Below are 27,622 nucleotides of genomic sequence, written 5' to 3' on the forward strand. Positions count from 1 at the left end.
CAAGTTCAGTCTTGGACATATTGAGTTTTATGTGGCGGGCAGACATCCAGATGGAGATGTCCTGAAGGCAGGAGGAGATGCGAGCCTGGAAAGAGGGGGAGAGAGCAGGGGCAGAGATGGAGATCTGGGTGTCATCAGCGTAGAGATGATAGTTGAAGCTGTGGGAGCGAATGAGTTCACCATGGGAGTGAGTGTAGATCGAGAACAGAAGGGGACCAAGAACTGACCCTTGAGGAACCCCTACAGTGAGGGGATGGGAGGGGGCGGAGGAGCCTGCAAAAGAGACGAGAATGAATGGCCGGAGAGATAAGAGGAGAGCCAGGAGAGGACGGAGTCTGTGAAGCCAAGGTTGGATAGCGTGTTGAGGAGAAGGGGGTGGGCCACAGTGTCAAAGGCAGCTGAGAGGTCGAGGAGGATTAGGATAGAGTAGGAGCCATTGGATTTGGCAAGCAGGAGGTCATTGATGACCTTTGAGAGGGCTGGCACTTACTATGTGCCAAGCACTTTTCTAAGCACCGCGGTAGATACAAGATGATCAGGTTGTCCCACGTGGGGCTCACAGTCTCAATCCCCATTTTCCAGATGAGGTAACTGAGGCACAAAGAAGTGAAGTGGCTTGCCCAAGGTCACACAGCAGACAAGCAGCAGAGCCGGGAGTAGAACCCACATCCTCTGACTCCCAAGCCCAGACTCTTCTCACTGAGTCACACTTAGATAAGAAAGATCGGACCATTTTCCTGAGGCTCAAGTCTTCGTCAGGTGGTAAGACTGTGCTGGGGGAAGAGTGTAAACTCTTTCAGATTCCCAGGAGACATTTGGGGTCAACACGGTAGATGCTACAGCATCCAAATGGCGAATGTCTACATTCTCCTTCAAGAACTCAACACCGGACAGCAAACTCGAGCCTCCGTGGACTCGGACTCAAGGAAAGTAAATGCTGAAGCAGTGTGCCCTACGGGCTAGGCACCGGCCTGGGAATCAGAAAGACATGGGTTCTAATCCCGACTCCGCCACTTTTCTCCTGTGTCACCCTGGGCAAGTCCCTTCACTTCTCTAAGCCTCAGTTACCACATCTGTAAAGTGGGGCCTAAGACTGCGAGCCCCATGGGGGACAGGGACCGTGTAACCTGTTTTGTTGTTTTCACCCTAGCACTTAGTACAGTGCAATGCACACAGTAAGTACTTAACAAATGACACTGTTATTATTATTATTTTCTGGGGAGAAATTGCAGGAGAGAGATTGTGAGCCCCACGTGGAACAACCTGATCACCTTGTATCCTCCCCAGCGCTTTGAACAGTGCTTTGCACATGGTAAGCGCTTAACAAATGTCATCATCATTATTATTATTACTTAAGGAATTGAAAAGCTGCTTCGGTGAAATTTCAACAACCAGGAGAAAATCTATAGAAAAAAAAAACTTAACCGGAGACCGATTCTCGTGGAAGCGCCGATAGGTCTGAGAGCTGTTAGTTGGCATCCTGAGTAGTGATTCCAAGCCAAGTTGACGGTGGTTTGGATGTAATTCTGCCTTATCTTGATTATCAGCTGTGGATGACACTTCCTGCCCGGAGAGTGAAATGAAAATGAGGAAGGGGGTTCTGAAAATCATGAGATGTACATAAAGCTGAAGTGAACTTTTCCAGAGCTCCTGCTTTATTTAGCTGTAGACTATTTTTTTCCCCTCCTTATTGTTTCTAAAGGAAAACGTAAATGATCTGTCTGGGCCACTTCCTGTTCACTGAAACTCCTAGGTCAAAGTCAAATATCAGGGACCACAGAGTCGAATTCCTTTACCCAACAAAGGGATTTGACTTAAAGGTGTTCAATCAGTTCTTTCCCTCTTTCTGTTGTATTGTACTCTCCCAAGCGCTTAGTACAGTGCTCTGCACCCAGTAAGTGCTTAATAAATACCATTGATTAATTGAGGGATTGATTTCGCTTATCCACTCTCTTCTCCCACTACACCCCAGTTTACAATCTGCTTCTCTCAAGTACCTTTTATTGTTTTTAGTGGAATGAGCACAGGCCTAGGAGTCAGAAGACCTGGATTCTAACCCCTGCTCCACCACTCGTCTGCTGGGTGACCTTGGGCAAGTCACTTTACTTCTCCAGGCCTCCGTTACCTCATCTGCAAAATGGGGATTAAGATTGCGAGCTCTACGTGGGGCAGAGCCTGTGTTCACCCTAACTAGCTTATCATAATAATAATAATAACGATGATGGTATTTGTTAAGCGCATACTATGTGCCGAGCACTGTTCTAAGCGCTGGGGGAGATACAAGGTAAGCAGGTTGTCCCAGGTGGAGCTCAAAGTCTTCATCCCCATTTTACAGATGAGGGAACTGAGGCACAGAGAAGTTGTGACTGGCCCAAACTCACACAGCTGATAAGTGGCAGAGCCGGGATTAGAACCCATGACCTCTGACTCCCGAGCCCGGGCTCTTTCCACTGAGAAGCAGCATGGCACTTGTATCTACCCCAGTGCTTAGTATAGTGCCTAGCACATAGTTAGTGCCTAACAAATATCATAAAAAAATGATCAATCAACCCATGGTATTTATGGAACACACTGCTTATGCAGAGCTTCTGTGCTAAGCGATAGGGAAAATACAACACACTGGAGTTGGCAGACATGATCCCTGCCCACAGTGAGTTTACAGTCTACAGAAGCAGCGGAAAGAGCCCGGGCTTTGGAGTCAGAGGTCATGGGTTCAAATCCCGACTCTGCCAATTGTCAGCTGTGTGACTTTGGACAAGTCACTTCACTTCCCTGTGCCTCAGATACCTCATCTGGAAAATGGGGATGAAGACTGTGAGCCCCCTTTGGGACAAGCTGATCACCTTGTAACCTCCCCAGTGCTTAGAACAGTGCTTTGCACATAGTAAGCGCTTAATAAATGCCATCATTATTATTATGATTATTACAGGAGAACTATCCATGAGGGATGGCTGATCAGGGCACATCGCTTCTCAGAAGGTTTGGAGGAATATCAGTGTAAACTCTACTCTTGAAGTGCTCTCGATTCATTCATTCATTCATTCAATCGTATTTATTGAGCGCTTACTGTGTGCAGAGCACTGGACTAAGCGCTTGGGAAGTACAAGTCGGCAACATATAGAGACTGTCCCTACCCAACAGTGGGCTCACAGTCTAGAAGGGGGAGTTGATGATCCACTGTACTTGTGTTGCTATGATGAAGAGACAGAAGGTTCAATTTTGCAATCACGTAGGTATCTCACTGGCTGTGGGTTTCCCCACCATGGCCTTGTCTAGTTCTGAGTGAGTCACCTCCTTCTCCACGCCTCCAGGGAATTTTCACGGACAGGGATTTGGGACGGATGAACCCTTAATGCTGAACCAGATTTCCACCAAAGGAACTCTAGGCTTCAAACGGAGAACCCCGCTGTTCTCAAAATACCATTTTGGTTTTTAAAAACACAAGAAGCCAGTTCTTCAGGTGTGAAAGGGTCATCCGTTGTAAGCGTGTTGTGATCAGGGAATGTGTCTGTTTATTGTTGTATTGTACCCTCCACAGCACTCAGTACAGTGTTCTGCTCACAGTAAGCGCTCAACCAGTATGATTGAATGAATGAATGAAAAAGTAAGCTCGTTGCGGTCAGGGGATGTGTCTGTTATACTGTTGTATTGTACTCATCCAAGCTCTTAGTACAGCATTTTGCCCACAATAAGTGCTCAATAAATCCGTTTGAATGAATGAAATTGAGGTGGTTGTTTTCAACAAGGAGGAATGGAATTTCCACAAGAGCCCTTCATTCATTCAATCATATTTATTGAGTGCTTACTATGTGCAGAGCACTGAACTAAGCGTTTGGAAAGTACAATTCGGCAACAGATAGAGACAGTCCGTTACCCAACAATAGGCTCACGGTCTAGAAGCAGTTAGGCTTAGTAAGACGTTATTAATGCTTGGACAGATTATCTTGCATTTACCCTAGCACCTAGGACAGGGTTAGTTACAGAGTAAGGTTTTAAATTAAGTAACTAATTAATAATAATAGTGGTATTTGTTAAATGCTTACTATGTACAAAGCACTGTTCTAAGCGGTGGGGAGGTTACAAGGTCATCAGGTTGTCTCAGGGGGGGCCTCACAGTCTTAATCCCCATTTTACCGATGAGGTAACTGAGGCACAGAGAAGTTAAGTGACTTGCCCAAACTCACCCCGCTGGCAATTGGCGGACTTGGGATTTGAACTCATGACCTCTGATTCCAAAGCCCGGGCTCTTTCCACTGGGCCATGCTGCTTCTCCTTCTCAGTCCATCGTATTTATTGAGCGCTTACTGTGTGCAGGGCACTGTAGTAAGTGCTTGGGAGAGAACAGACACAGACACATTCCCTGCCTACAGCGAGCTTACAGTCTAAAGGGGCCGATAGAAGTGCACACACCTCTCCAACTCCCCTGAGATGAGATCAATCAATCATTCCATTATTATTTAAAATTGTGGTATCACTGTTCTAAGCACTAGGATAGATACACGCTTTTCAAGTTGGACAGAGTTCCCGTCCTGCATGGGGCTCACAGCGTAGATAGGAGGGAGTAGGATTTAATCCCCATTTTACAGATGAGGAAACTGAGGTGCAGAGGAGTTTAGTGACTTGCCCAAGGTCACACAGAGGACGAGCGGCAGAGCCGAGATTAGAACCCAGGTCCTTTAACTCCCAGATCGGTGCTTTTTCTACAAGGGCATGCTGCTTTTCTGCATTGGTGTTTATTATAAATACGATTGATTGACTGAGCACTTAACTGTGAGCGGAACACTGTACCAATCAATCAATCAATCAATCATATTTATTGAGCGCTTACTATGTGCAGAGCACTGTACTAAGCGCTTGGGAAGTACAAATTGGCAACAAATAGAGACAGTCCCTACCCAACATTGGGCTCACAGTCTACTAAGTGCTTGGGAGTGTACAACAGGGTTGCTATATGTGTTCCCTGTCCCCAATAAATTTACAGTTTCGAGTGGGGATTGAAAAGCCTATAAAATATGATAGATCCCAGAGGAAGAAGTCAAGCCTGCCGAATTAGAGAAGCAGTGTGGCCCAGTGGAAAGAACACGGGCCAGGGAATCAGAGGACCTGTGTTCAAATCCTGGCTCTGCCAATTGCTTGCTGTATGACCGTGGGCAAGTCACTTCACTTCTCTGTGTCTCCGTTCCCTCATCTGTAAAATGGGAGTTAAACGCCCTTCCCTCTGACATAAACTGTGAGCCCTACGTGGGACAGGAATTGGGTTCAACCTGATAAATTGATATATCAATTTATGAACTTTTATATCGTTTCCCCCTCCCCATCCCCCCCACCTTACCTCCTTCCCCTCCCCACAGCACCTGTGTATATGCATATATATTTGTGCATATTTATTACTCTATTTATTTTACTTGTACATATTTATTCTATTTATTTTATTTTGTTAATATGCTTTGTTCTGTTGTCTGTCTCCCCCTTCTAGACTGAGCCCGTTGTTGGGAAGGGACCATCTCTGTATGTTGCCAACTTGTACTTCCCAAGCGCTTAGTACAGTGCTCTGCACACAGTAAGCACTCAATAAATACGATTGAAAGAATGAATGAAGTTTCAATCAATCAATCAATCGTATTTATTGAGTGCTTACTATGTGCAGAGCACTGTACTAAGCGCTTGGGAAGTACAAATTGGCATCACATAGAGACAGTCCCTACCCAACAGTGGGCTCACAGTCTAAAAGGGGGAGACAGAGAACAGAACCAAACATACCAACAAAATAAAATAAGTAGGATAGAAATGTACAAGTAAAATAAACAAATAGAGTAATAAATATGTACAACCATATATACATATATACAGGTGCTGTGGGGAAGGGAAGGAGGTAAGACGGGGGGATGGAGGGGGGACGAGGGGGAGAGGAAAGAAGGGTTTCACATATCAATATATCGATATTGTCATATCACTATATCAACATGTCCGCTGTGTGACCTTGGGCAAGCCCCTTAACTTCTCTGTGCCTCAGTTCCCTCATCTGTAAAACGGGGGTGAAGATTGTGAGCCCCACAGGGGACAACCTGATTACCTTGTATCTACCCCAGCGCTTAGAACAGTGTGTGGCACGTAGTAAGCGCTTAACAAATACCATAATTATTATTAAACAAGCAATATTTCTATTTCCTCATCAGGACGCTGACCATTTGACCGCATCTTGACCAACCCAAGTGCTCAGCACACAGTAAGCGGTCGATAATGCTATTAATTGATTTATCCATTCATCTGGGCTTTGGCTTTCAACTCAGAACGAGTAAGACAGTTCCGGTATACGGAGGTATTTGTCAGCATAAGATAACTGAGCAGGGAGAGACGGCAGAGAAGGTGTGGAGACGTGGGGGAGGTTAGAGAAAAAACTCCATAAAAATGTGACTCGATTTGTTTGTCATGGTTGGTAAAGAGAGCCTTTATTTGTCTATAAAAGGGAAAAGGGCAGGGCCATTACTCAGGTCTCTGAGGCAGCATTTCCTCCTGAACCACTGCTCTAATTAAATAATCTGACTGTGTTCAAACACGATCCTAACTGCACTTGGCAAAGAAATCACCTGAAAAGGCTTTCCCGAGGCGAATCAGCCCGGTGCTTGGGGAGCCAAAAATTTCCCAGCTAGCGAAACAGCACCCTGCTCTAAGTTTACTCAAAGTTAGGTACCTAAAGAAGGCTTTTGAGGAAGGGGAATAAAAGTGTTTTCCCATGACCTCCAAAGCTAAAATACTTTCATTTTTGACAAATCCAGAACCCCAGAGCTTCAAAACTTGGAGCCTGAACCTGGTTAATGTTCAATATACAACTCTATTGTCGTGGGCAAGGGTTTCTTGGAAATCATCATCATCATTATCATCAATCGTATTTATTGAGCGCTTACTATGTGCAGAGCACTGTACTAAGCGCTTGGGAAGTACAAATTGGCAACATATAGAGACAGTCCCTACCCAACAGTGGGCTCACAGTCTAATCATCTTAGCAGGGCCCGGGTTCTCATCTCATTTCCGTCGCTTGCCAGCTGTGTGACCTTGGATGAGTCACTTAACCATTCTAGGCCTCAGTTTCCTCATCTGTGAAATGGGGAAATGATAGACTGCAAAAGCTGCGTGGGATATGCACTGCAACTCATCTGATAATCTCGTATCTACCTCTGTGCTTAGCTCAAGTAGAGAAGCAGAGTGGACTAATGGTTAGAGCCCGGGCCTGGAAGACAGAAGGTCATGGGTTCTAATCCCAGCTCCTCCGCATATCTGCTGTGTGACCTTGGGCAAGTCACTTCACTTCTCTGGGCCTCAGTTACCTCATCTGTAATATGGGGATTAAGACTGTGAGCCCCAAGTGGGACAGGGACTCTGTCCAACTTGACTATGTATATATGTATATATGTTTGTACATATTTATTTCTCTATTTATTTATTTATTTATTTTACTTGTACATATCTATTCTATTTATTTTATTTTCTTGGTATGTTTGGTTTTGCTCTCTGTCTCCCCCTTTTAGACTGTGAGCCCACTATTGGGTAGGGACTGTCTCTATAGGTTGCCAACTTGTACTTCCCAAGCGCTTAGTACAGTGTTCTGCACACAGTAAGCTCTCAATAAATATGATTGATGATGATGATGACTAATTTGTATCTACCCTAGCGCTTCGAACGGTGCTTGGCACATAGTAAGCACTTAACAAATACCGTAATTATTATTATTACTTAATTAGTGACCCACTGAATTTCCCATCCTCTTCATGAATTTTGGGAAACTCATGAATTCACTGAAGTCCACATACAGATGATAGACGCTCACCTATCACAATCTCTTCTATCTCGCCGCCGACGTCTCGCCCACATCTTGCCTCTGGCCTGGAATGCCCTTCCTCCTCATATTTATCATATAGTTACTCTCCCCTGCCCCGTTCAAAGCCTTATTGAAGGCACCCCTCCTCCAAGGGGCCTTCCCTGACTAAGCCCTCATTTCCTCTTTTCCCACTCCCTTCTGCATCATCCTTGCACTTGGATTTGCTCCCTTTATTCACCCTTCCCTCGGCCCCACAGCACTTATGTCCATATCTGTCATTTGTTTGACTATTATTGTCCGTCTCCCCCTCCAGACTGTGGGCAGAAAACATGTCTACCAACTTTATTGTTCTATTGTACTCTCCCAAGCGCTTAGTACAGTGTTCTGCACAAAGTAAGTGCTCAATAAATACAATCGATTGATAAAGGAGTTGGGGATGGCGTCATTCCAATCACGTCTAGACTGTGAGCCCGTTGTTGGGTAGGGACCATCTCTATCTGTTGCCGAATTGTACTTTCCAAGCGCTTAGTATGGTGTTCTGCACCCAGTAAGCGCTCAATAAATGTGACTGAATGAATGAATGAATTAATGTCCCTGGGTTAGAAGTGAAGGGAAGGAGAAACTGAATTCCCCACTACACATGACTGTTTATTCCAAAAAAAGACTTGATTACTTTTTTGCGAGGGGGGAGGGATTTGTTAGGGGCTTACTATGTGTCAGTTACTGTACTAAGCACCAGGGTAATAATAATAATGATGGCACTTATTAAGCAGTTGTTATGTGCAAAGCACTGTTCTAAGCACTGGGGAGGTTACAAGGTAATCAGGTTATCCCACATGGGGCTCACCGTCTTCATCCCCATTTTCCAGATGAGGTAACTGAGGCCCAGAGAAGTTGTGACTTGCCCTAAGTCACACAGCTGACAAGTGGCGGAGACTGGATTTGAACCCATGACCTCTGACTCCCAAGCCTGTGCCCTTTCCACTGATACAAGACACGGGAGTTGGACACAGTCCCTGTCCCACATAGGGCTCAGAGGCTTAATCCTTATGTTACAGCTGAGATCTACCAACTGTGTTGTATTGTACTCTCCCAAGAAGCAGCGTGGCTCAGTGGAAAGAGCCCAGACTTGGGAGTCAGAGGTCACGGGTTCTAATCCCAGCTCTGCCGCTTGAAAGCTGTGTGAATTTGGGCAAGTCACTTAACTTCTCTGGGCCTCAGTTACCTCATCTGTAAAATGGGGATTAAGACTGTGAGCCCCACGTGGGACAACCTGATCACCTTATATCCTCCGCAGCACTTAGAACAGTGCTTTGCACATAGTAAGCGCTTAACAAATGCAATCATTATTATTACCTGGGAGAAATATTATCCAACCTCGGTTTCACTGACACTGTCCTCTCCTATTTCTCCTCCTATCTCTCTCTGGCCGTTCATTGTCAGTCTCTTTTCTGGGTTTCTCCTCTGCCTCTCACCCTCTAACTGTGGGAGTCCATCAGGGTGCAATTTTGCGTCCCCTTCTATTTTCTTTCTACACCCACTCCATTCATTCATTCATTTAATCATATTTATTGAGCGCTTACTGTGTGCAGAGCACTGTACTAAGCGCTTGGGAAGTCCAAGCTGGCAACAGAGAGAGACGATCCCTTGGAGAATGCATTCACTCCCATGGCTTCAATCAATCAATCAATCAATCAATCGTATTTATTGAGCACTTACTGTGTGCAGAGCACTGTACTGGGCACTTGGGAAGTACAAGTTGGCAACATAACCAACTTCAACTACCATGGCTTCAACTACCATTGCTCTGAGGATGATTTTCAAATCTACAACTCCAGCCCTGAGTCCATCTCCTTCTTTCTCACATCTCCTCCTGCCTTCAGGACACCTCTACCTGGATGTCCCACTGACACCTGGTTGGAACAGGTTATAGCTGTAATTTTATTTATTTATATTGATGCCAGTTTACTTGCATTGATGTCTGTCTCCCCTCATCAAGACTGTGAGCTCACTGTGAGCAGGGATTGTCTCTCTTTATTGTTGTATTGCACTTTCCCAAGTGCTTAGTACAGTGCTCAGCACACGGTAATAATAATAATAATGTTGGTATTGGTTAAGCGCTTACTATGTGCCAAGCACTGCTGTAGATACAAAGTAATCAGGTTGTCCCACATGGGGCTCACAGTCTTCACCCCCATTTTACAGATGAGGGAACTGAGGCCCGGAGAAGTGAAGTGACTTGCCCAAAGTCACACAGCTGACAAGTGGCAGAGCTGGGATTTGAACCCATGACCTCTGACTCCAAAGCCAGTGCTCTTTCCACTGAGACATGCTGCTTCTCTAATAATGATGGCATTCATTAAGCGCTTACTATGTGCAAAGCACTGTTCTAAGTGCTGGGGAGGTTACAAGGTGATCAGGTTGTCCCACAGGGGGCTTATAGTCTTAATCCCCATTTTACAGATAATAATAATGATGGCATTTACTAAGCGCTTACTGTGTGCAAAGCACTGTTCTAAGCGCTGGGGAGGTTACAAGGTATTTGTTAAGCACTTACTATGTGCAAAGCACTGTTCTAAGCACTGGGGGGATACAAGGTGATCAGGTTGTCCCATGTGGGGCTCACAGTCTTAATCTCCTTTTTACAGATGAGGTAACTGAGGCACAGAGAAGTTAACTGACTTGCCCAAAGTCACACAGCTGACAATTGACGGAGCCGGGATTTGAACCCATGACCTCTGACTCCAAAGCCCGGGCTCTTTCCACTGAGACACGCTGCTTCTCTAGTAAGCGCTCAATAAATACATTTGAATGCATGAACGAATGACACCTCACACTTAACATGTCCAAAAGAGAACTCCTCATCTTCCCACCCAAACTCTGTTCTTCCTGGACTTTCCCATCACTGTAGATGGCACCACCATCCTTTCTGACTCATATACTTGTAATCTTTGGCGTTATTCTCGACTCATATCTCTCATTCAACCTACACATTCAATCTATCTCCAAATACCATCAGCTTAACCTTCTCATGGCTAAAATTTTCCCTTTCCCCTCCACCGAAGCTGCTATCCACGTTAATCCAAACACTTTTCATATCCCGCCTTGATTTCTGCATCAGCCTCTTTGCTGACCTCCTTGCCTCCTGTCTCTCCCCCATCCAGTTCATACCTCACTCTTTCTCCCAGATCATTTTTCTACAAAATCATTCAGTCCACGTTTCCCCCCTCCTCAAGAACTTCCAGGAGTTGCCCATCCACCTCTGCATCAAACACAAACTCCTCACCATGGGCTTTAAAGCAGCTTTAGAGAAGCAAGCAGCGTGGCTCAGTGGAAAAAGCCAGGGCTTTGGAGTCAGAGGTCATGGGGTTCAACTCCCGGCTCTGCCAATTGTCAGCTGTGTGACTTTAGGCAAGTCACTTCACTTCTCTGGCCCTCAGTTCCCTCATCTGTAAAATGGGGATTAAGACTGTGAGCCCTATGTGGGACAACCTGATCACCTTGTAACCCCTCCAGCGCTTAGAACAGTGCTTTGCACATGGTAAGCGCTTAATAAATGCCATCATCATTATTATTATTAAAGCAGTCAATCACCTTGCCCCTTCTACCTCAACTCACTACTCAACTATTACAACCCAGCCTGCACATTTTGCTTCTCTAAGGACTAATGGTTAGAGCACCGATCTGGGAATCAGAAGGACATGGATTATAATCCCCACTCTGCCACTTGTCTGCTGTGTGGCCTTGGACAGGTCATTTCACTTCTCTGTGCCTCAGGGACCCCATCAGAAAAATGGGGATTGAGACTGTGAGCCCCATATGGGACAGGGACTGTGTCCAACCCGATTTGCTCGTATCCACCCCAGTTCTTAGTACAGTTCCTGGCACATACCACAATATTAACAAATACCACAATTATTGTTATTATTATTAATGCCAACCAACTAACTGCTTCGTCGGGCTCGGTAGAAAGAGCCCTGGCTTTGGAGTCAGAGGTCATGGGTTCAAATTCTGACTATGCCAATTGTCAGCTGTGTGATTTTGGGCAAGTCACTTCACTTTTCTGGGCCTCAGTTACCTCATCTGGAAAATGGGGATTAAGACTGTGAGCCCCCTGTGGGACAACCTGATCACTGTTTAACCTCCCCAGCACTTAGAACAGTGCTTTGCACATAGCAAGCGCTTAATAAATGCCATTATTATTATTATTATTGTTATTATTATTATCTATCTCATCGCTGACTCTTTTCCCTAATCCTGCAAATGGCCTCCTGTGGGACAACCTGATCACTGTTTAACCTCCCCAGCACTTAGAACAGTGCTTTGCACATAGCAAGCGCTTAATAAATGCCATTATTATTATTATTATCATTATTATTATTATTATCTATCTCATCCCTGACTCTTTTCCCTAATCCTGCAAATGGCCTGGAATTCCCTCCCTCTTCATATCCAACAGACCATCATTCTCCGCAGCCTCCGGAGTCAGAGGTTGTGGGATCGAATCCCACTTGTCGGCTGGATGACCTTGAGAGAAGCAACGTGGCTTAGTGGAAAGAGCCCGGGCTTGGGAGTCAGAGGTCATGGGTTCTAGGGTTGTAATCCAGGCACTGCCATTTGTCAGCTGTGTGACCTTGGGCCAGTCACTTCACTTCTCTGGGCCTCAGTTACCTCATTTGGAAAATGGGGATGAAGACTGTGAGCCCCAAGTGGGACAACTTGATTACCTTGCATCTACCCCAGAATTTAGAAGGGTGTTTGGCACATAATCAGCACTTAACAAATACCATCATCATTATTATTAGTGCAGTGCTCTGCACACAGTAAGCACTTAATATATCCGATTGAATGAGTAATACAGACCCATTCCCTGCCCACCGTGAGCTTACATTCTAGAGGGGGAAATCAGGCATGAGTAGGAATAAAGAAATGAGAGATCTGGATCTAAATGTACTTCCCAAGCACTTAGTTGTACTTCCCAAGCACTTAGTACAGTGCTCTGCACACAGTAAGCGCTCAATAAATATGATTGAAAGAATGAATGAATGAAGTGGTGTGGGGCTGGGAGGCGGGGATGAATAAAGGGAGCAAGTCAGGGTAAGCAGTGTGGCTCAGTGGAAAGAGCACAGGCTTTGGAATCAGTGGTCATGGGTTCAAATCCCAGCTCTGCCAATTGTCTGCTGTGTGACTTTGGGCAAGTCACTTAACTTCTCTGTGCCTCAGTTCCCTCCTCTGTAAAATGGGGATTAAGACTGTGAGCCCCACGTGGGACAACCTGATCACCTTGTAAATTCCCCAGCGCTTAGAACAGTGCTTGGTGTATAGTAATAATAATAATAATAATAATAATAATGAGGGTGTTGATTAAGTGTTGACGCATGGCTCACTGGAAAGAGCCCAGGCTTTGGAGTCAGAGGTCATGGGTTCAAGTCCCGGCTCCACCACTTGTCAGCTGTGTGACTTTGGGCAAGTCACTTCACTTCTCTGGCCTCAGTTCCCTCACCTGTAAAGTGGGGATTAAGACTGTGAGCCCCATGTGGGACAACCTGATCACCTTGTAAATTCCCCAGCGCTTAGAACAGTGCTTGGTGTACAGTAATAATAATAATGAGGGCATTGATTAAGCGCTTATGCGTGGCTCACTGGAAAGAGCATGGGCTTTGGAGTCAGAAGTCATGGGTTCAAGTCCCGGCTCCGCCACTTGTCATCATCATCATCATCAATTGTATTTATTGAGCGCTTACTATGTGCAGAGCACTGTATTAAGCGCTTGGGAAGTACAAATTGGCAACATATAGAGACAGTCCCTACCCAACAGTGGGCTCATCAGCTGTGTGACTTTGGGCAAGTCACTTCACTTCTCTGGGCCTCAGTTCCCTCACCCGTAAAGTGGGGATTAAGACTGTGAGCCCCATGTGGGACAACCTGATCACCTTGTAAATTCCCCAGCGCTTAGAACAGTGCTTGGTGTATAGTAATAATAATAATAATAATGAGGGCGCTGATTAAGCGAGCGCTTAATCAGCGCCCTCATTATTATTATTATGCAGGGGGAGTGGGAGAAGAGGAAAGGGGAGGGACTGAGTCTGGGAAGGCCTCTTGGAGGAGGAGGTGGCTTTGAAGGGAGGGGAGAGGAATTGGATAAGGGGATTTTAGAGGAGGAGGAGGAGAGCTTTAAGCAGGCTAGAGACAGGCCGTGGGTGGGGCTGTTTGCTACTGATTTCCCTTCCCTGCCGGGCTTGGCAGAGGTTGGCTGGCAGGCACCGGCTCTCTCTGTGCCCCTGGGTCTGCCTTGCCCAGTGCCCAGGGCTCAGGGCTTGTGGAGCTGGGCTGCTCCAAGCCCCTCGCCCCCCCTGGACGTGTCCGGCCGTTTTGGGGAGCGACCCCCCCCCCTTCCTCCCCGCGCAGGATGGGGGTCTCCGCCGGACAGGGATCCCCCCACCCCCTCCTCCAGCTGCTCGCCACAGGTAAGCCTAATAATTAGAACCGTAATGAGAATGATGATGGCAAGGTAGCCCCAGCTGGGACCCTCCGGACGGGGCGGCAAGGGATGGGGTGGGGGAGGAGAGGGGGGTCCTTGTGTCCGGGTCTCCCCAGTCCGTAAGTGTCCCGGGCTGGGAGGACTGCTCCTGACAGCCCTGCCCCCAAAACTGGACTCCACGCTTCCATTTCTCCCCCGTCCCCCTCTCCATCTCCCCCGTCTTACCTCCTTCCCTTCCCCGCAGCACCTGTATATATGTTTGTACAGATTTATTACTCTATTTATTTCTTTTACTTGTACATATCTATTGTATTTATTTTATCTTTTTAATATGTTTGGTTTGGTTCTCTGTCTCCCCCTTCTAGACTGTGAGCCCGTTGCTGGGTAGGGACCGTCTCTCTATGTTGCCAACTTGGACTTCCCAAGCGCTTAGTACGGTGCTCTGCACACAGTAAGCGCTCAATAAATACGATTGATTGATTGCCCCAACTCAATCCTCCAGGCCCCAGCTCCCTACCTCTCAACTCCAGCCCCCAACTCAATTCCCTAGCCCCCAGCCCCCCAGATCCAGCTCCCAGCCTCCACCCCCATCCTCCAGCCCCCAGTTCACAGCCCCTACTCCCATCCTCCAGCCCCCAGTTCACAGCCCCTACTCCCATCCTCCAGCCCCCAGTTCACAGCCCCTACTCCCATCCTCCAGCCCCCAGTTCACAGCCCCTACTCCCATCCTCCAGCCCCCAGTTCACAGCCCCTACTCCCATCCTCCAGCCCCCAGTTCACAGCCCCTACTCCCATCCTCCAGCCCCCAGTTCACAGCCCCTACTCCCATCCTCCAGCCCCCAGTTCACAGCCCCTACTCCCATCCTCCAGCCCCCAGTTCACAGCCCCTACTCCCATCCTCCAGCCCCCAGTTCACAGCCCCTACTCCCATCCTCCAGCCCCCAGTTCACAGCCCCGACTCCCATCCTCCAGCCCCCAGTTCACAGCCCCTACTCCCATCCTCCAGCCCCCAGTTCACAGCCCCTACTCCCATCCTCCAGCTCCCAGTTCACAGCCCCTACTCCCATCCTCCAGCTCCCAGTTCACAGCCCCTACTCCCATCCTCCAGCCCCCAGTTCACAGCCCCTACTCCCATCCTCCAGCCCCCAGTTCACAGCCCCTACTCCCATCCTCCAGCCCCCAGTTCACAGCCCCTACTCCCATCCTCCAGCCCCCAGTTCACAGCCCCTACTCCCATCCTCCAGCCCCCAGTTCACAGCCCCTACTCCCATCCTCCAGCTCCCAGTTCACAGCCCCTACTCCCATCCTCCAGCTCCCAGTTCACAGCCCCTACTCCCATCCTCCAGCTCCCAGTTCACAGCCCCTACTCCCATCCTCCAGCTCCCAGTTCACAGCCCCTACTCCCATCCTCCAGCCCCCAGTTCACAGCCCCTACTCCCATCCTCCAGCCCCCAGTTCACAGCCCCTACTCCCATCCTCCAGCCCCCAGCTCCAGCCTCCAGCCTCATCCTCCAGCCCCCAACTCAATTCCCTAGCCCCCAGCCTCATCCCCCAGATCCAGCTCCCATCCTCCAGCCCTCCAGCTCAATCCTCCACCCCAGCCCCATCCCCCAGCCCCAGCCGGGCTCATTCTGCAAATAATAATAATAATGATGGCATTTATTAAGCGCTTACTATGTGCAAGGCACTGTTCTAAGCGCTGGGGAGGTAACAAGGTGATCAGGTTGTCCCTAGTGGGGCTCACAGTCTTAATCCCCGTTTTAGAGATGAGGGAACTGAGGCACAGAGAAGTTGTGACTTTCATTCATTCATTCATTCAACCGTATTTATTGAGCGCTTACTGTGCGCAGAGCACTGGACTAAGCGCTTGGGAAGTACAAGTTGGCAACATATAGAGACGGTCCCTACCCAACAGCGGGCTCACAGTCTAGAAGACTTGCCCAAAGTCACACAGCAGGCAAGTGGCGGAGGCGGGATTTGAACCCATGACCTCTGACTCCAAAGCCCAGGCTCTTTCCACTGATAAAGCCAGGGGCAGGAAAGCGGGGTCCCTCCCAAACTGAGACCCCCCCCCCCCAACACACTGGTTCCTCTCTTCCTGGCTGCGACCCCCTCTGCCAGCTCCTCTAGGCTCCCCTGCTTCCTCTTCCTGCCTTAATTATAATCATAATAATGGTACTTGTTAATCGCTTACTGTGTGCCAAGCACTTTTTTTAATGGCATTTATTAAGCGCTTACTATGTGCAAAGCTCTGTTCTAAGCGCTGATCTGAGCGCTGGGGTAGATACAAGCTAATCAGGTTGGATACAGGCCCTGCCCGACTTGGGACTCACAGTCTTAATCCCCATTTGACAGATGAGAGAACTGAGGCACAGAGAAGTTCATTCAATCGTATTTATTGAGCGCTTACTGTGTGCAGAGCACTGTACTAAGCGCTTGGGAAGTACAAGTTGGCAACATATAGAGACGGTCCCTATCCAACAGTGGGCTCACAGTCTAGAAGAAATAATAATAATGGTATTTGTTCATTCATTCAATTGTACTTATTGAGCACTTACTGTGTGCAGAGCACTGTATTAAGCGCTTGGGAAGTACAAGTTGGCAACATATAGAGACGGTCCCCACCCAACAGTGGGCTCACAGTCTAGAAGAAATAATAGTAATAATAATAGTAATGGTATTTGCTCATTCATTTAATCGTACTTATTGAGCACTTACTGTGTGCAGAGCACTGTACTAAACGCTTGGGAAGTACAAGTCGGCAACATGTAGAGATGGTCCCTACCGAACAACGGGCTCCCAGTCTAGAAGGGGGAGGCAGACAACAAAACAAAACATGTAGACAGGTGTGGAAATCGTCAGAACAAATAGAATTAAAGCTATATGTTAACCGCTTACTATGTGCCAAGCACTGTTCTAAGCGCTGGGAGAGATATAAGGTGATCAGGTTGTCCCAGGTGGGGTTTACAGTCTTAATCCCCATTTTCCAGATGAGGTAACTGAAGCCCAGAGAAGTGAAGTGATTGCCCAAAGTCACACAGCTGACAAATGGCGGAGGCCGGATTAGATCCCACAACCTCTGACTCCCAAGCCCGGGCTTTTTCCACTAACCCACGCTACTTCTCCCAAGGTCACCCAGCGGGCAAGTAGGATTAGAACCCAGGACCTCAGACTCCAGAGGCTGTCTTCCTGCCACCGTCAGTTAACTGCGTATGGTTTTATACCCATTGGTGTTTCTTCCGTGTTTCTTCTTTTCCCACCCACTATTAAAAGCAGCTGGTTAGCTGGGCCCAGTGATAATAGCAGGATGGATGTGATCATAAACTCTAAACTCTTCAAGGACAAGGTACTCTTCCACCTTCAATCAATGTCAGTTGTATTTATTGAGCACTCACTTTGCACATCAGTCAATCAATCATACTTACTGTGTGCATGGCACCATCCTAGGCTCTTGAGAGAGTACAACTTATAATAATAATGATGGCATTTGTTAAGTGCTTACTATGTGCCAAGCACTGGGATAGATACAAGGTTATCAGGTCATCCCACGTGGGGTTCACAGTCTTCACCCCCATTTTACAGATGAGGTAACTGAGGCCCAGAGAAAAATAATAATAATAATGTTGGTATTTAAGCGCTTACTATGTGCCAAGCACTGTTCTAAGCGCTGGGGGGTTACAGGGTAATCAAGGTTGTCCCACGTGGGGCTCACAGTCTTCACCCCCATTTTACAGGTGAGGGAACTGAGGCCCAGAGAAGTGAAGCGACTTGCCCAAACTTACACAGCTGACAAGTGGCAGAGCTGGGATTAGAACCCACGACCTCTGACTCCCAAACTCAGGCTCTTTCCACTAAGCCACGCTGCTCCAGACACATTCCCCAGCCCACAGTGAGTTTACAGTCTAGAGGGGGAGGTGGACATGAATAGAAATAAATAAATGACAGATAGGGACATAAGCGCTGAGGGTCGGGAGGATGAATAAAAGGAGTGAGTCAGGGCGAAGCAGAAGGGAGAGGGAGAAGAGAAAAGGTGGGTTTAGTCAGGGAAGGCCTCTTGGAGGAGATGGGCCTTCAATAAGTACCAAGTATGGACTGGATTCGGGAGAGACTGGAGGCTGGGAGGTCAGCAAGGAGGCTGATGCAGTTATCAAGGTGGGATAGGATGAGTGACCGGATTAACGTGGTCGCAGTTTGGATGGAGAGGAAAGGGCGGATTTGTGAAGGTGGAGCCGACAGGATTGAATATGTGGGAAGAGTGACGAGTAGGTTATGGGCTTGTGAGCCAGGAAGGACCGTGGTGCCGTCTATGGCGATGAGGAAGTCGGGGGAGGACAGGGTGTGCGGTGAAGGGGAAGATTAATAAGAAGTTCTGCTTTAGACACATTCAGTTTTAGAGATGTCTTGAAGGCAGGAGGAATTGCAGCACCGCAGAGAGGGAGAGGGATCAGGACTGGAGATGGGGGTTTGGGAGTCATCGGCATAGAGGTGGGAGTTGAAAGCCTGGGAGTAAATGAGTGATGGTGGGGTCGGGGTGGAGGACAGGGGGTGATCAACAAGCCCCACTTTCTAATAATAATAATAATTATGGTATTAAGTGCTTACTATGTGTGAAGCACTGTTCTAAGCGCTGGGGGGATACAAGGTGATCAGGTTGTCCCACATGGGGCTCACAGGCTTAATCACCATTTTACAGATGAGGGAACTGAGGCAAAGAGAAGTTAAGTGACTTGCCCAAAGTCATACAGCTGGCAGTTGGCGGAGCCGGAATTTGAACCCGTGATCTCTGACTCCAAAGCCCGTGCTCTTTCCACTGAGCCACTCTGCTTCTCCTTCTCCCAGGATTGTGGCCTAATAATAATAATGATGGCATTTGTTAAGCACTCACTATGTGCAAAGCACTGTTCTATGCACTGGGGTGGATACAAGGTGATCAGGTTGTCCCACGTGGGGCTCACAGTCTTAATCCCCATTTTACAGATGAGGGAACTGAGGCACAGAGAAGTGAAGTGACTTGCCCAAAGTCACACGGCTGACTAGTGGCAGAACCAGGATTTGAATCAATGACCGCTGACTCCAAAGCCCGTGCTCTTTCCACTGAGCCACGCTGCTTCTCTACATATCTTCTTTGTACATATTTACTATTCTATTTTATGATCGATGTGTATATATCTATAGTTGTATTTTTCTATTTTGATGCTCTTGATGCCGGTCTACTTGTTTTGTTTTGTCATCTGTCTCCCCCTTCTAGACTGTGAGCCCGTTGTTGGGTAGGGATTGTCTCTATCTGTTGCCAAATTGTAGTTTCCAAGCCCTTTGTACAGTACTGTGCACGCAGTAAGCGCTCAATAAGTATAATTGAATGAATGAATGAATGAATCCCAGCTCTGCCAATTGCTTGTTGTGTGACCGTGGACAAGTTGCTTAGCTTTGGGCAGGGGATGGATGTGTCTACCAACTCTGTGATATTATACTCCCCTAAGTGCTTAGTACAATAATTCATTCATTCAATCGCATTTATTGAGTGCTTACTGTGTGCAGAGCACTGTACTAAGTGCTAGGGAAATACAAGTCGGTAGTAATAATAATAATAATAAAGATGGCATTTAAGCGCTTACTATGTGCCAAGCACTGTTCAAAGTGCTGAGGGGGATACAAGGTCATCAGCTTGTCCCACATGGGCCTCAAAGTCTTAATCCCCATTTTACAGATGAGGGAACTGAGGCTCAGAGAAGTCAAGTGACTTGCCCAAAGTCACACAGCCGATAAGTGGCGGAGCTGGGATTAGAACCCATGACCTCTGACTCCCAAGCCCACAATGATATTTAAGTGCTTACGATGTGCCAAGCGTCGTTCTAAGCACTGGGGGAGATACAAGGTTATCAGGTTGTCACAGGTGGGGCTCACAGTCTTAAAAATCCCCATTTTCCAGATGAGGTAACTGAGGCCCAAAGAAGTGAAGCGACTTGACCAAAGTCACACAGCTGACAAATGGTGGAGCCGGGATTAGAACCCACGACCTCTGACTCCAAAGCCTGTGCTCTTTCAACTAAGCCATGGGGCTTCTCTAAGCCTAGAAGGACTGAGATTGAGCAGAGGTCAAAGTCAAAGGTCAGAGCTTTCCTAATCAGCTGCTGCTTGCCCGACCAGGGTTTCTAGAGCTGAACTCAATAATAATAACAATAATTGTAGTATTTGTTAAGCGCTTACTATGTGCTAGGCACTGTACTAAGCGCTGGGGTGGAGACAAGGAAATAGGGTTGGACACGGTCCCTGTCCCGCATGGGGCTCACAGTCTTCATCCCCATTTTGCAGAGGAGATAACTGAAGCACAGAGAAGTGAAGTGACTTGGCCAAGGTCACAAAGCAAGGGGCAGAGCCAGGATTAGAACCCAGGTCCTTCTGGCTCCCAGGCCCCAGCTCTGTCCACTAGGCCATGCTGCTTCTCAAAACTACACTCCACCCCAGGCCTCCAATCCTTGCAGCATTTTGGAACATATCTTAAAAATTCTGTGGCTCCCCTCACTATCTCCAATTGACTGTAGTGCTTTTAGTACTTCCCTCCCCTGGATTGTCATCTCCGTGAGGGTAATAATAATAATGATGGCATTTATTAAGTGCTTCTTATGAGCAAAGCACTGTTCTAAGCGCTGGGGAGGTTACAAGGTGATCAGGTTGTCCCACGGGGGGGTTCACAGTCTTAATCCCCATTTTACAGATGAGGTAACTGAGGCACAGAGAAGTGAAGTGACTTGCCCAAAGTCACACAGCGGACAGTTGGTGGAGCGGGGATTTGAACCCATGACCTCTGACTCTTTCCATTGAGCCACACTGCTTCTCTAGGGTAGGGATCTAGTCTACTCATTGCATCCGACTCTTCCAAGAACTTAGTACAGCGCTCTGCGCAGAACAAACGCTCAATAAATACGATTGATTGGCTGAAACCCCACAACTCTGAGTCTCATCTTCTTCCTCCATAACTATAAGGGTCAATTAGCTGTAGGATCCTACTTATCCCAAGAGCACATCAATAGATCAATCGGTAGTATTATACTGAGTGCTTAAGTGTATGCAATGCACTGTACTAAGCACTTTAGAGAGTACAATTTAACAGTTGGTAGTGACAATGAAAATGTAAATATTGTCTGAGTCTCCTCAGCTGCATTTTTGGTTACCTAGCCTTGGAAAATCTGCATAGACTCATCTTCGTATCCGAGAGATGTTCCAGCTTGTTCTTTTAAGAGCAATGAAAAACATCGTGGAATGCATTGCTAGAGGGCATTAAATCAGGTACAAAGATATTTAGCAAATAATGACTAAGGCACATGAATACTAAATGCCCTTGAAGTATAAAAATGATGCAATTCAGCTTGGTTTAGGTGAAACAGCATGATGTGTTGGGTTAAGTGAAATAACCACTATTATTATTATTACTATTAGGCTAGGCTAAGTTGGTACCCCTCTCCTAAGTGTTGAAGTCAATCAATGTGTTTATTTCATTCATTCAATCATATTTATTGAGCGCTTACTGTGTGCAGAACATACTAAGTGCTTGGAAAGTACAAGTTGGCAATTTATAGAGACGGTCCCTACCCAACAATGGGCTCACAGTCTAGAAGGGGGAGACAGACAACAAAACAAAACGTGTGGGCAGGTGTCATCAGAACAAAAAGAATTAAAGCAAAATTCACATCATTAAAATTAATAGAATAGTAAATATGTACAAGTAAAATAAGTAGAGTAATAAATCTGTACAAACATATATAGTTGCTGTGGGGAGGGGAAGGAGGTAGGGTGTGGGGATGGGGAGGAGGAGAGGAAAAAGGGGGACTCAGTTTATTGGGTGCTTACTGTGTGCAGAGCACTGTACTAAGCGCTGAAGCACCATGGTTTAGTGGAAAGAGCCCAGGCTTGGGAGTCAGAGGTCGTGGGTTCTAATCCTGTCTCCGCCACTTGTCAGCTGTGTGACTTTGGGCAAGTCATTTCACTTCTCTGGGCCTCAGTTCCCTCATCTGTAAAATGGGGATTAAGACTGTGAGCCCCCCGTGGGACAACCCGATCACCTTGTATTTCCCAGTGCTTAGAGCAGTGCTTGGCACATAGTAAGCACTTAACAAATGCCATCATTTTTTTTTTTTCCATTATAACAGACCAATTCCTTGACCACAGAGGGGAATTATTTAGGAGTTGGAGATCAGGGAGTCTATTCTTTCTCCTCTGGTGCTTTCTTTTTTTAATTAGCATCAAGGTGAAACTACATGTACCGGCAAGTTCTTAATGTGAAGATAGACAGTGTCCAGGTTTCACGGGTTGAGGCATTTGCAAAGACTTAGGCTCTTCTCGAAAACCCAGCCCATCCCTGATTATCTGCTCAACGGAGATGAGGCAAGCAATGCTCTCTTCAGTCATTGATTTCAACCTACTTTGCCACCCAACCTCTTCTTGTTGGTTATGGCAATGTGGACTACAATGTGTAGTACAGTGCTCTGCACGTAGTAAGCGCTCAATAAATATGATTGAATGACTGAATTTTCTGTCCTTCCTGCCTCTGGCCATGTGCTTCAGTTCCCTCCCCTGAAAAATGGGGATTAAGATGATGAGTCCCACATGGACAGAGACTGTGTCCAACCCAATTTGTTGGTATTCCCTCCAGCGCTTAGTAGGGTGCCTGGCACCTAGTGATCGCTTAGCAAATACCACAGTTATTATGTAGTGTTTGGAAGTGCTGTTGAGAAATAATAACAATAATTGTATCATCATCATCATCATCAATCGTATTGAGCGCTTACTGTGTGCAGAGCACTGTACTAAGCGCTTGGGAAGTACAAATTGGCAACATATAGAAACAGTCCCTACCCAACAGTGGGCTCACAGTCTAAAAGGGGGAGACAGAGAACAAAACCAAACATACTAACAAAATAAAATAAATAGAATAGATATGTACAAGTAAAATAAATAGAGTAATAAATATGTACAAACATACATATATACAGGTGCTGTGGGGAAGGGAAGGAGGTAAGATGGGGGGATGGAGAGGGGGACGAGGGGGAGAGGAAGGAAGGTGATCGGCTACAAATTGTAGCATTTGTTAAGTGTTTGCAGGGTGCCAGGCACTGAGCGAAGCACTGGGGTAATAATGATAATAATTATGGTACTTGTTAATATTCACTCATTCAATTGTATTTATTGAGTGCTTACTGTGTGCAGAGCACTGTACTAAGCTCTTGGAAAGTACAATTCAGCAACAGAGACAACCCCTGCCCACAACACGCTCACAGTCTAGAAGGGGGGAGACAAACTAATAATAATAATGGTATTTGTTAAGTGCTTACGATGTGCCAAGCATTGCTCTAAGCACTGGGGGAGCAATCAATCAATTGTATTGAGCGCTTACTGTGTGCAGAGCAATGTACTAAGCTCTTAGATATGAGGTTATCAGTTTGTCCCAGGTGGGGCTCACAGTCTTAATCCCCATTTTACAGATGAGAGAACTGAGACAGAGAGAAATGAAGTGACTTGCCCAAAATCACACAGCTGACAAGTGGCAGAGGTGGGATTAGAACCCATGACCTCTGACTCCCAAATCCATGCTCTACCCACTAAGTCACGCTGCTTCTCTCCCAAACCCTGTTGTAAGCACTGGGGTAGATGCAAATTAATCTGGTTGGACACAATGCCTGTCCCATAATGGACCCCCACTCTTAATTCCCATTTTACAGATGAGGTACCAGAGAGAAGTGAAATGATTTGCCCAAGGTCACACAGAGCAGGCATGTCATTGAGTCAGGATTAGAACTCAGGTCCTTCTGACTCCCATGACCATGCTCTATCCTTTAAGCCACGCTGCTTCTCCTTACAAGATATCAAATCAGAAGGTTTAAGGGAGAACGTGACAAAGCCCAAGTGAATGTTAACTCCTTTTGGGCAGGAAAAGTATTCTATAGTTCTATATTATTCTATAGTATTCTCCCAAACAGTTAGTGCAGTGCTCTGCACACAGTAAGCCCTCAGTAAACACTATTGATTGATTGATTAAATGAATCCTGCAGGGTAAGCAGGAGTATCTTAATGTTGAGTATTGTATATCTTTTTCTTTGTTTTCCATGTCCCCAGTCTCCAAGGTTTTGGTGGAGTAGGAAAAGCCTTAGATATACAAATCCTTTTCCTCTCTGAGATGGTCTGAAAGTCGACTGCTAGTTTCCAAATTGCTATTCTAGATCTGTTGTCTATTGGAAAATGAGACGCAGAACTCAGAGATAGAGTCCTGGATGAAGTTGGAATAACCAAGGTCTGGAAAAGGAAAATTGTTTATGATATTTAAGTGCTTACTATGTGTAAAATGCTCTTCTAAATGCTGCAGTAAGTATAAGTTAATTAGACTGGACATAGTCCCTGTCCTGAATGGGGCTCAAAGTCTAAGTAGGAGAGCAAACAACTATCCCACTTCAGACTTTAAGCTCATTGTGGGTAGGGAATGTGTCTTTTTATTGCTGTATTTTACTCTCCCAGTGTACTCTGCACACAGTAAGTGCTCAATAATATGATTGACAAGTGAGGAAACTGAAGCACAGAGAAGTGATTTGCCCAAAGTTACGCAGCAAGCATACTTCCCAAGTGCTTAGTACAGTGCTCTGCACACAGAAAGTGCTCAATAAATACGACTGAATGAATGACGAGCAATGGGCAGAGCTGGGATTAGAACCCAGGTCCTCCTGAATCCCAGGCCCACACCCTATCCACTAAACCATGCTCTGTATTTTATTTTAGAGTCCATCTTCCCTGCTGGATTATGCCCTCCTTGTGGGCAGGTATCAAGCCTACTAATTCAGCTGTTTTCTCCAAAGGGCTTAGAGCATGGTTCTGTACACAGTAGGGGCTCAACAGATACTACTGATTGATTGATTGACTGATTGGCCCCGAATCATGGAGAAACTAGAGGAAGGAAGGGAGATTGTTGAAGGGATTTTCTCCACACTGCTTTTTCCTATCACCATTTCTATCAGTATCAGCCTCCAATCAATCCTTCTTTGGAGAACACCAGAACTTCATGGCATTTCACTGTTGAAAGTCAAGAACAAGGCATAGGATTATAGGAAGCATCACATTATTATTATTACTATTATTATCATCATTATTATGATTATTATTTGCCATATAAAGAACAAGGGATAGGATTATAGGAAGCATCACATTACTATTATTATTATTTGCCATCAAGTCATTTCCAATTCATAGCGACTCTGTGGATATGCTTTCTCCAGGACGTCCAGTCCTCTGTCATAATCCTCAACCTTTCTAATGGTTTTCCATTATCATTGTCATGGTCTCTATCCATTTTAGCTGCTGGTCTCCCTCTTCCACCTCTTCCAGGACTCAAATATAAGTAATTGGCAAGGATCCACCCTTATTTATGGCATTTATTACTGCATTTGGAGCTGCAATGAAAATAATAATAATTATCATTTTAGAACAGTGCTCGGTGCTTAGAACAGTGCTTGGCACATAGTAAGTGCATAATAAATACCATAATTATTCCCCGCTATGTGCCAAGCACTGTTCTAAGCATGACGATAGATGCAAGTGAATCACAGTCCCTGCCCACATAGGGCTCGCAGTCTTAATCCCCATTTTACAGGTGAGGCCCAGAGAAGTAAAGTGACTCACCCAAGGTCACACAGCAGACAAGAGGCAGAGTCGGGATTAGAACCCAGGTCCTTCTGACTCCCGGGCCTGTGCTCTTTCCACTAGGCATGCTGAGAAGTAGTGTGGCTTACTGGAAAGTGCATGGGCTTGGGAGTCAGAGGACATGGGTTCTAATCCTGGCTCTGCCACTTATTCATTCATTCATTCAATAGTATTTATTGAGCGCTTACTGTGTGCAGAGCACTGTACTGAGCGGTTGGGAAGTACAAGTTGGCAACATATAGAGACTGTTCCTACCCAACAACGGGCTCACGATCTAGAAGTCTGTGTGATTTATCCACACTTATCCACTGTGTGACTTTGGGAAAGTCACTTCACTTCTCTGTGCCTCAGTTGCCTCATCTGTAAAATGGGGATTAAGACTGTGAGCCCCACGTGGGACAACCTGATTATCTTGTATCTACCCTAACGCTTAGAACAGTGCTTGGCACATAGTAAGCGCTTAACAAATACCATCATTATTATTATTTTCTTGTTTAGCCTCTGATGACCATTCCTATGGTTGGTTTTGGGAATTCGGATTGTGGGGATTGTTGGCCGTACTCCTGTTACTGTACTTAGCTCGAGGTCTTCCTCAGATTGTATTCTGATTCCTTAACCTGCTTAAGTACAAATCTAGGATCTTTCACTAAGCTTTTAACTTCTAGATTTTGCATCAGAATAGGCTTTTTTCATGTCAAATAGCTATTCTTATCGACTCAATAGTGCCTGTAAACTCCGGGCTAAAGGTTAAAGGTGAATCCCTTCTCGTAAGCCTAACTCTTTCTAAATAATAATAATGATGTCATTTGTTAAGCGCCTACTATGTGGCAAGCACTGTTCTAAGCGCTGAGTTAGATGCAAGGTGATCAGGTTGTCCCAGGTGGGGCTCACGGTCTCAATCCCCATTTTACAGATCAATCAATCAATCAATCGTATTTATTGAGCGCTTACTATGTGCAGAGCACTGTACTAAGCGCTTGGAAAGTACAAATTGGCATCACATAGAGACAGTCCCTACCCGATAGTGGGCTCACAGTCTAAAAGGGGGAGACAGAGAACAGAACCAAACATACCAACAAAATAAAATAAGTAGGATAGAAATGTACAAGTAAAATAAATAAATAAATAAATAAACAGAGTAATAAATATGTACAACCATATATACATATATACAGGTGCTGTGGGGAGGGGAAGGCGGTAAGGCGGGGGGATGGAGGGGGGACGAGGGGGAGAGGAAAGAAGGGGCTCAATCTGGGAAGGCCTCCTGGAGGAGGTGAGCTCTCAGCAGGGCCTTGAAGGGAGGAAGAGAGCTAGCTTGGCAGATGGACAGAGGGACTGGGGGCATTCCAGGCCCGGGGGAGGACGTGGGCCGGGGGTCGATGGCGGGACAGGCGAGAGCGAGGTACAGTGAGGAGATTAGTGGTGGAGGAGCGGAGGGTGCGGGCTGGGCAGTAGAAGGAGAGAAGGGAGGTGAGGTAGGAGGGGGCGAGGTGATGGAGAGCCTTGAAGCCCAGGGTGAGGAGTTTCTGCCTGATGCGCAGATTGATCGGTAGCCATTGGAGGTTTTTGAGGAGGGGAGTGATATGTCCAGAGCGTTTCTGGACAAAGATAATCCGGGCAGCAGCATGAAATATGGATTGAAG

The sequence above is a fragment of the Tachyglossus aculeatus genome, chromosome 23, assembly GCF_015852505.1.
Source record: "Tachyglossus aculeatus isolate mTacAcu1 chromosome 23, mTacAcu1.pri, whole genome shotgun sequence".
Lineage (NCBI taxonomy): Eukaryota > Metazoa > Chordata > Mammalia > Monotremata > Tachyglossidae > Tachyglossus > Tachyglossus aculeatus.